Raw genomic sequence first — 10,553 nt, 5'->3', positions numbered from 1 at the left:
GATCTCTGGGACATTGTCACAGATGGATACAAACCTCCTGTAACAGATGCTGGAGTTGAAGTTCCAAGAGGTAAGATGTCAGATGATCAGAAGCGTGTTTTCAAAAATCATCACAAGGCCAGAACCATACTTCTCAATGCTATATCTTACAACGAGTATGAAAAGATCACCAACAGGGAAACAACTAAAGACATACTTGACTCTCTGAGGATGACTCATGAAGGAAACTCTCAAGTCAAAGAAACAAAGGCTCTGGCTCTTATCCAGAAATATGAAGTCTTCAAAATGGAGGATGACGAAACCATAGAGGTAATGTTCTCTAGATTCCAAACTCTTATTGCAGGTCTCAAAGTTCTAGACAAAGGATACACAACTGCAGACCATGTTAAAAAGATAGTCAGAAGCTTGCCAAAGAAGTGGAGACCCATGGTCACTGCTCTGAAGCTGTCAAAGGATCTGAACAACATCAGTCTTGATGAGCTTGTCAGTTCCCTCAGAAGCCATGAGATAGAACTAGAGGAAGATGAGCCTCAGAAGAAGAACAAGTCTGTAGCATTAAAGTCCAGATCTGAAAGACGCAAATCTGATAGAAACAAAGCATTCCAGGCCGAAACAGAAGATGTTGATGACTCTGAACAGGAAGATTCTGATGATGAAGAAGAATTTTCCCTCCTAACCAAAAGAGTTAAACAACTCTGGAAAAAGAGGAATAATAACTTCAGGAGACCAAGACCCAGAGGGGATCGATCAGAATCAACGTCTAAAGGTAAAACTAACAAAGATGTTACTTGTTATGAATGTAAAGAAACAGGTCACTACAGGAACGAATGCCCAAAGTTAAAGAAAGACAGCTCCAGAAAAGAGAGCTTCAAGAAAAACTCCCTCAGAACCAAGAAGGGATTAATGGCCACCTGGGATGATAGCGAATCTGACTCATCAGAATCTGACTCTGATGAACAGGCCAATGTGGCGTTCATGGCTACCACATCCAGGAACACTTCAGATGAAGAATCTGAATCAGAAGAGGTATTTTCTGAACTCTCTCGATCTGACCTAGAATCATGCTTGTCAGAAACTCTTAGCTCATATCAGAAACTAAAACAAAAATTTAAAGCAATAAAAGGCTGTCTTGAAGAAAAATTTGAAGAATGTGGCAAACTTGAGATGACAATTCTAGAACTAAAAGATGAAAACAAAGTTTTAACATCACTAAAAGATGCAGCAAATAAAAATTGTTTAAAACTAGAAGAAGCGTTATCTCAAGCACCACAAACTTCAAATACGATAATTTATAAATACGAAAAAGCCTTTCAAAAGTTTCTGAAAAATGGGATAGAAAGGAGTGTAATGGCATCCATGATTTATGGAGTCAGTCAGAACAATAGAAAAGGAATTGGGTATGATCCTAAGGAAGATAAAACTTCTACTAGTGACCAACTTAAATCTCCATTTTCATATCACTATACGCACACACAAGAGCAAAAATTTGAAAATGCTAGAAAACCCAAAGTGTTAAGAAACTCTGGGAAAACTAATCAGAAAGGACCCAAGAGACTCTGGGTACCAAAAGATAAGATTGTTTATGTTGTAGATATCTTATGCAGCAAAGTTCAAACACCAGTCATGGTACCTGGACTCTGGATGCTCGCGACACTTGACGGGAAGAAAGTCTATGTTCCAAAGCCTGGAACTTAAAGATGTTGGATTCGTATGCTTCAGAGGAGATCAGAAAGGAAGGATCAGAGGCTCCGGAACTATTGGTAATGGTACTCTTCCCTCTATATTTTATGTCCTTTACGTAGAAGGATTAATGCATAATTTGTTATCCATAAGTCAATTAAGTGATAACGGTTATGATGTGATCTTTAATCAAAAAACATGTAAAGCCATAAATCAAAACAATGGTTCTGTCCTATTCACAGGCAAGAGGAAAAACAATATTTATAAGATTAATCTTTCTGATTTAAAAGAACAAAATGTGAAATGTCTGATGTCTGTTCACGAAGAGCAATGGGTATGGCATAGACGCTTAGGCCACATTAGCATGAGGAAACTATCTCAGCTAAATAAACTCGAGTTAGTCAGAGGCCTACCTAAACTGAAGTTCTCTTCAGATGCTCTATGGGAAGCATGTCAGAAAGGAAAATTTTCAAAAACATCTTTCAAAAAGAAAACTATTGTTACTACCTCTAAGCCTTTGGAACTTCTTCACATTGATCTATTTGGTCCTGTGAAAACAACATCAGTCAATGGAAAGAAGTACGGACTAGTCATTGTTGATGATTTCAGTCGCTGGACATGGGTGAAATTCCTAAAACACAAGAGTGAGTCTCACTCTGTATTCACTAGTTTCTGCTCCAAAGTGCAAAAAGAATTTGACTCTAAAATTGTCAGAGTTAGAAGTGATCATGGTGGGGAATTCGAAAATAAATCGTTTGAGGAATTATTTGACTCTAATGGAATATCCCATGATTTCTCCTGCCCTAGAACTCCACAACAAATTGGAGTTGTAGAGAGGAAGAATAGGACACTCCAAGAGATGGCCAAAACTATGATCAACGAAACTAATGTGGCTAAGCACTTTTGGGCCGAAGCTGTAAATACAGCATGTTACATTCAGAATAGAATCTCCATAAGACCTATTCTGGAAAAGACTCCCTATGAACTGTGTAAAGGAAGGAAACCAAACATTTCATATTTTCATCCATTTGGATGTTCTTGCTTTATTTTAAACACTAAAGAACATCTGAACAAATTTGATTCCAAAGCACAGAAAGGTATTATGTTAGGATACTCAGAACTCTCTAAAGGCTACAGAGTATACAATACAGAAATCAAAATTGTGGAAGAATCAATTCATGTCAGATTTGACGATAAGCTTGACCCTGAAAAGTCAAAGCTAGTTGAAAATTTTGCAGATTTAGAAATCACTCTTGCAGGATCTGACAAAGCTCCAGAAGCAACTGCCACTCAGAATTCTGAGGAAATTAATCCTCCATTAATCCCAAAGAAAGCTAAAAGTCGCCTCAATGTATCTGAAGAATTGATTCTGGGCAACAAGGACGAACCTGTCAGAACCAGATCTACCTTCAGGACTTCTGAAGAGACTCCTCTGGGACTAGTGTCTCTGATCGAGCCTACGTCCTGTGATGAAGCACTTCAAGATAACGACTGGGTTCTAGCCATGCAAGAAGAATTAGATCAATTCACAAAGAATGATGTCTGGGATCTTGTTCCCAAGCCCAGAAGCACTCACGTTATCGGAACCAGATGGGCATTCAAAAACAAGCTGAACGAGAAAGGAGAAGTCGTCAGAAACAAAGCTCGACTGGTAGCTCAAGGTTACAGTCAACAAGAAGGTATTGACTACAATGAAACCTTTGCTCCAGTCGCAAGGTTAGAATCTATTCGTCTTCTTGTATCTTTCGCTATAAACCATTCTATTAAATTATATCAAATGGATGTCAAGAGCGCATTCCTTAATGGTTATATATCAGAAGAAGTGTATGTCAACCAACCTCCAGGTTTTGAAAATCCAAATTTTCCAGAACATGTTTTTAAACTTAAAAAATCTTTATATGGACTTAAACAAGCTCCCAGAGCTTGGTATGAACGTTTAAGTAACTTTCTTCTGGAACACAACTTTATCAGAGGGAAAGTTGACTCCACACTCTTCTGTAAGAACCTTAACAATGATCTCATGATATGCCAGATATACGTTGATGATATTATTTTTGGTTCAGCTAACGCCTCTGTTTGTCAAGAATTCTCTGAGTTAATGCAGGCAGAATTTGAAATGAGCTTAATGCAAGAACTAAAGTTCTTTCTGGGAATTCAAATTAACCAAACTTCAGAAGTCACGTACGTCCATCAAAGCAAATACATAAAAGATATTCTGAAGAAATTTGACATGGCTGAATGCAACTCTGCAAAGACTCCCATGCATCCAACATGCATTCTTGAAAAGTAAGAAGTCAGTAAAAAGGTTTGTCAGAAGCTCTATCGTGGTATGATAGGCTCCCTTCTCTATCTGACTGCTACTCGACCTGATATTCTCTTTAGTGTCTGTCTATGTGCCAGATTCCAATCAGATCCTAGAGAAACTCACTTAACAGCAGTTAAGAGAATTTTCAAATATCTGAAAGGAACTCCTAACCTGGGCCTGATGTATGAGAAAACATCAGAGTATAGACTTTCGGGTTACTGTGATGCAGATTACGCAGGAGATAGATTGGAACGAAAAAGCACATCTGGAAATTGTCAGCTCTTAGGAAACAATCCGATATCCTGGGCCAACAAAAGACAGTCAACTATCGCTCTATCCACAGCAGAAGCTGAATACATCTCAGCATCACTGTGCACAACTCAGATGCTCTGGATGAAGAATCAGTTAGAAGATCTGCAAATCTTCGAGAGTAACACTCCTATCTTTTGTGATAATACTGCTGCCATTTGTTTAAGTAAGAATCCCATTCTACACTCCAGAGCCAAGCACATTGAAATAAAACATCATTTTATCAGAGACTATGTTCAGAAAGGGATAGTAACATTTAAGTTCATTGATACAGATCATCAATGGGCAGATATCTTTACTAAGCCTTTAGCTGAAGATAGATTTCTCTTTATCTTAGAAAATCTGAACATTCAAAATTACCCTGAATAAATTGTGCCTCTGAAGATGTAAAATGAGACTCTGACATAAACAAATAAGATTCTACCTCTGACTCTGATACTTCTACCTAGTTAAGAAGATATCTGAGTTAGAAATCTCCAGGAACCATTCGTTTAGTATTCCTGAAGATCAGATAAAGCAAACACGTGGAGTGACTTGCGTCTAACCTTGGAACTTCTAGACAGCTGTCTAGCAATAATCAAGGAACAGACTCTTGAGATCTCCTCGAGCAGTGTGCAAACTGTTGGGATTAGACATTAATTAATGAGCCATAATCATTTCTCCCTCTAAACGTGCTAACTTGGTTTTTGTGCTAAACTCTGATTTGCGTGTCGTTTTGCATGCGTTTCTTTTGGGTATTTAAACACTCCTCTCACACTTTGCACACACTTCACTCTCACTCACTCGTTCAAACCCAGTTCTCTCAGGCATTTCTGCAAACAGTTCATCTTCATCCCAGTTCTTCATCAACAATGGATTCTCAACAACAATCTGTGTTCAACTACTCTCAACAAATGAACTCCAGCAACGCAGCTCAAAGCACAAGCAATCCTACTCCAACCGTTACAGGCGTAACTACAACACCAGTATACAAGGAGCCTCACATTCTTGACCGTGAGCCTCATATTAATCTTGCAACTCCTTTCGAGAAACTGGACGTGCTGTGTGAATCCCTGGTGGATTTTAACAACATGAAGAGAAATGGAGTAGACCTCACTGAAGAACTTCATCAACAAGGTTGGGGAAACTACTTTCAACGCCTCTACGGTCCAGTTTACCCAAATCTTATTAAGGAATTCTGGAGGTTTGCTGATGCTGACGATCATTTCATCGTCTCCTACGTCTTGGGTGTAAAAATTGTGATAACTGAAAAGTCAATCGCTGCCTTGCTGAACATGGAAAAAGCCGGAGGAAGAAGAATTTACAACATAAATCCCATGGCGAAATACATTGCTCATGAAATCAACCCCACAATCTTCAAACTCAACACAGAAGGCAATCCCTCAAAGAACAATGAACTACATCAGAATCTCCGAGTGTGGCTCAAAATCATCCTGGGAACTATTCATCATCGCCCAACATCAAACTCATCAGATTACATCAATACAGATCAGAAATGTATTCTGTATTGTATTCATAAAGGTCTGAAGCTTTGCGTCCCAGCACCCCTCTTCAAATACCTCAGAGATTCTGTACGGGAAACCAGGAATAACATGAAACCCAGAACTTACATTCCTCTGGGAAGACTCCTCTCAGATGTGCTGATAGAAAATGGTCTCGTGGACCATCTGGTAGAACACAGACTCATGGAAGACTTGGCAATAGAAATTGGAAGGCCTCTGAACTCCAGGAATCTGAAGAGCATGGGGATTCTGGAGAAGATTCACGTTAAACCTACTCTGGACACCACTTGGGAAGCCTTAAAAGATCAGAGGGATATGCCAAATGGTCTATGTAGGTTCTACAAGGAAGAACCCAAAGAGGCAATTCTCCACTATCTCCAACGTCTGAAGGATGAAGGAGTGGACATCTCAGATTTTAGGTTGAGCGAATTGCCAGATACAGCTCCAGAATTCGTGAAGTTTAAAAGAGGTCCATCTGAGAAGGCATCCAAGGCGAAGAAAGCGAAGCTAGGAGAATCCTCTGAATCAAGACCTCCAGCACCTCTGCATGAGTCTTCTGGTAAGTCTGCCTCTCCTACTTCTTCTGTACAGCAACTTGCTTCTTCTATGCCTTCACCAACACCGCTATACACCCCATCTGAAACCCCTCATTCAACAATCAGAAAATCTCAACCACTACCAAAATTCAACCTTGCCAATACCTCTTTACCCACCTCTGAAGCTGAACAAATGAATCAAACCACTTCCTCATCCTCAGTCCTAGAATCACCTCCCTACTTTGTCCTTTCTTTTGACACAGAACCCTCTGACCCCGCTTCTCCCACTCTAGCCCAACTTCAGACTCTAAACTGTGATTCACAACAACCACAACAACCTGAACCTGAAGTAACCTCACCATCCACAGAACAACCAACTTTCACTCCATCTGACGCTCAACCCTCTGACCTCAATACCTCTGACATTACCCCTCAAAACACTTCCGCTGAACCTCAAACTCTCAACCTAAGCCCTCCAAACTCTCCACCGCCTTCATCTGAACCAGAACACTCCCTGCCAACCTTAGAGGAAGCAATTTTGCTGTTTGCAGAAGCATCAGTTGAAAAGGTCAAGTCTCTGACCATCAACTCTGGCATCAGTGATGATCCTGACTCTGTTAGGACACACTGGAACAGAGTCATTGGCTGGATGACATTTGAGGCCTTTAAACTGAAGCACATCTCTGAGCAAGTCAGAAACGACTTCATCAGAGACGCTGAGGCAAGACTACAGGAGCGCTTGGCCAGAGAAGCTGAAGAAGAAGCCAGAAGGATAGAAGAAGAAAGAGCAAGACAAGAAGAACTTCAAAGGGTACGGGAAGCTGAAGCCAAAGCTCTAGCTGCTGCTGCTGCTGAAGCTGAAGCAAAGGCTGCTGCCGAAACTGAAGCTAAAGCCGCTGAAGAACAGATTGCTCTGACTCAGGGGGAGTCCTCTTCTTTTGCCCCTCTGGTTCTCAAGACCCTTGAGGAGCTTCAGAAAGAGGAGAAGGAAGTCCGAGTCAGATTGGATCAACAGGACATAGTCAACGCCAACATCCAGAACCTGCTGACTCAACTGCTTCAGAGAATGCCTCCTCCTCCCAACCCTTAGGCACTTAGGATTTTTTGCTTGTTGCTTTGCTTGTCTTTGTCTCTGATGATTTTGCGTGTCATTATCTCTGATGTTTTTTTTCTCTTATATGAATATATCTCTATCTTTCTTCCTGCTTATTATTTTGTTTAAGTCTTTTTTATTCTGACAAAAAGGGGGAGAAATCAAATAGCTCTGATGAAAAATTGCCTTATACCTTAAGCACTCTGCAAACATACTATTCTATAAAATAAATCCATCTAACACTGGACTTAAGATATTGCAGTAGGTATCGAGAAACTTCATTGCTTGGAAGCTCTGGTAAGAACTTCTGAACTCCCTAGCCTATCTCAGGGGGAGCTCACTTCTATCTGATCTGATAAACTCTAAATTTTTTAATGTTTCATCTGTCATTTGAGTTTGTTTTGTCATCATCAAAAAGGGGGAGATTGTAAGAACAAAAATAGTTCTACAACAGATTCCAAGATTTTGATGATAACAAAGGATGAAACCAAAAATGGCACTCTAACGAAAAGTCTCTAAGTGTGCAGGACTCTAAACAAGAAGAAAGGAATCTGATCGCGTCATCAGATACAGAATCAAATCAGATACAAATTACCAGAAGATCAGAAGCATCTGAAGTAGAAACGCGCTCTAGAAGTTCTGACTCTGAGCAAAACAACATATCAGAATATCAGAAGCATCTGAAGAAGAAGCGCGCTCTAGAAGTTCTGACTCTGAGCAACGGTATATCAGAACTTCCAGAAATCTCAAGATCATCTGAAGACAACACTGGAAATCTAAAAGATGAGGACTATCAGAAGCTCTTAAGCCACATCTCAAGATCTCAGTCTAACAGAGTAACGCAGACTCTGATAATGGATTTCCTTATCCAGGAAGAGTAACGGCAACTTCAACTTCAAATGGAAAGAAACTATAATTGGAAAGAAGTTATTCAGGGAGACAAACATGTTCTGGCAAGAAACAACGAAGTTATGGCATTAAACTCTCATCAAGACTAAATATCTGCCATTACTATAAATGGTCGTTTTTCAGCTCTATATAAAGAACGGCGAACCTCATTGAGAGATACACCTGAACGCACAGAATTACTCTACTCTCTCTCTAATCTTTCACGAGCTTTTGCTCATAACGTGAAACCTCTTATCTGCTCTAATTGTTGTAATACTTGCTTTATCCTAGAAGCACTCTAGATTACAAATTCTGTTTTTTTTTACCTCAATTGTTTTAATTCCTCAAGTGACTCTGCGCAGTCTGTATACTTGAGAGGACTAAGAGATCTTTCTCTTAGACGTTGGTTGTAATAATCTTTCAAGATTAGTGGATTAAGTCCTTGTTAAAGGCGAAATCACCTTGGCCGGGTGGACTGGAGTAGCTTTGTGTTATAAGCGAACCAGTATAAAATCCTGTGTGATTTTATTTTGCAAAAGTGCTTATTTTCCAAAACAATTCAAACCCCCCTTTCTTGTTTTTCTCACCTTCATAAGTGATCTCAATACCTTTTCAATGATTACTTGTTCAGAGAGAGTTTCTCCACAAGATTTCATCTCATTTGTGAACAAAATTACTCTGAAGATATAATTAGGTACCTTCTCATTGTTCTTCATGTTGAGATTCTCATACTGCTTACGTAGAGACTGAAGCTTCATCTTCTTCACTAATGTGTCACTGCTGTATCACCGTATTAGGGTGTCCCACGCAACCTTCTCCGTCGTTGAATCAACGATCTTCTCAAACACATTCGTATCCACACACTGATGGATATAGAACAACATATTCTAATCCTTCTTCACCGTTTCTTTTTGCGCGTTTTCTCTGCACTTTCGTTGTATATGTTGTAACTTCAGTGTAACCGTCATAGACGAGATCAAGAACATCTTGAGCGCCAAACAACACACACATCTGAATCATCCACCAATTCCAGTTTTTTCCATCAAATACTGGAAGCTTTGTGTTCAAGCTACCGTTTCCATTGTTCATATTCGTTCTTGTGCAAATTCACTCAGATCTCACTAACACTTGTGTTTCCCAATCCCGTAGAATCAAAATATGTAATTTTATTTTGATTTCGATCTTCAATTCATTATGAGTTGAATGAACAAAATCAATCACACACGCATCACGTACACTCATGTTTCTCGTTCCTGGATCAGAACCCAAGCTCTAGATACCAATTATTCGTGCACAAGAATGAAGATGAAGATGATGAAAGAGAGAGAAAATTCTATAACTAAATTTTACTCTCAAATAAAAAACGGTTACAACGAATTCTATATCTAAACAGATTAAACTTTAGCTTATATAAAGAAGCCCAAACTAAATACAATTTAAATACAAAACAAATTTAAAGCAAATGAAAGTGAATTTAAATTACAACAAACAAAAGTACATGATGAGTCCACGAGCCATGAGTCCAACATTTGCATAGCCATCTGATGCTACTTCAATGTAACCATTATGACTTTTCTGATCCAACCTCTTTTTTTTCTCTTCTTTCTATTAGTACATTATTTATTTAGATGGTCCTCACTCCCACAACCAAAAACAAAACCTTTTCGTTCCATCTATGGACTTAGATCTTGACCCCATCTTGTTGTTGAAATCCCTCTTATCCTATTTTCCTCTAACATTTAAAGCCTCCACATTCTGACTTTCTTGTCAATTCATCGAAAACTAAATCATTTTGTACCTCATTTAATGTCAGTGGATCTCTCCCATAAATGAGTATATGAGCCAGAATACCATACTCACTTGGAAAATATATGAGAAAGAACAATGCTTAGTCTTCATCATAAACATTGACCTCAATGCCCTCCAAGTTAAGAATAATCTTATTGAAATCGTTTAGATGATTCTCTAATGCATTCCTTGACTGCATTTTCATGGTAAACAACGTCTACTTCAAATACAACCCGTTGGCCAAAATTTTGGTCTTATACAAGTGCTCAAATTTAAATTCATAATCTTGTTGTGCTCTTCTCTAAGAACCTTATCCTCAAAAATGGAATTAATGTCTTGTGCGCCTTATCAATTATCCCATTCTTCTCATTCGCAGCTAGTGTTTATGATAATTTCACTTTATTGACTAGAGCGACTATCGGTAAATTTCCAAAATATATTGATAAATAATT

The sequence above is a fragment of the Lathyrus oleraceus genome, chromosome 3, assembly GCF_024323335.1.
Source record: "Lathyrus oleraceus cultivar Zhongwan6 chromosome 3, CAAS_Psat_ZW6_1.0, whole genome shotgun sequence".
Classification (NCBI taxonomy): domain Eukaryota; kingdom Viridiplantae; phylum Streptophyta; class Magnoliopsida; order Fabales; family Fabaceae; genus Lathyrus; species Lathyrus oleraceus.
The sequence above is the reverse complement of the archived record's forward strand: the minus strand, read 5'-3'. Positions refer to the sequence as shown.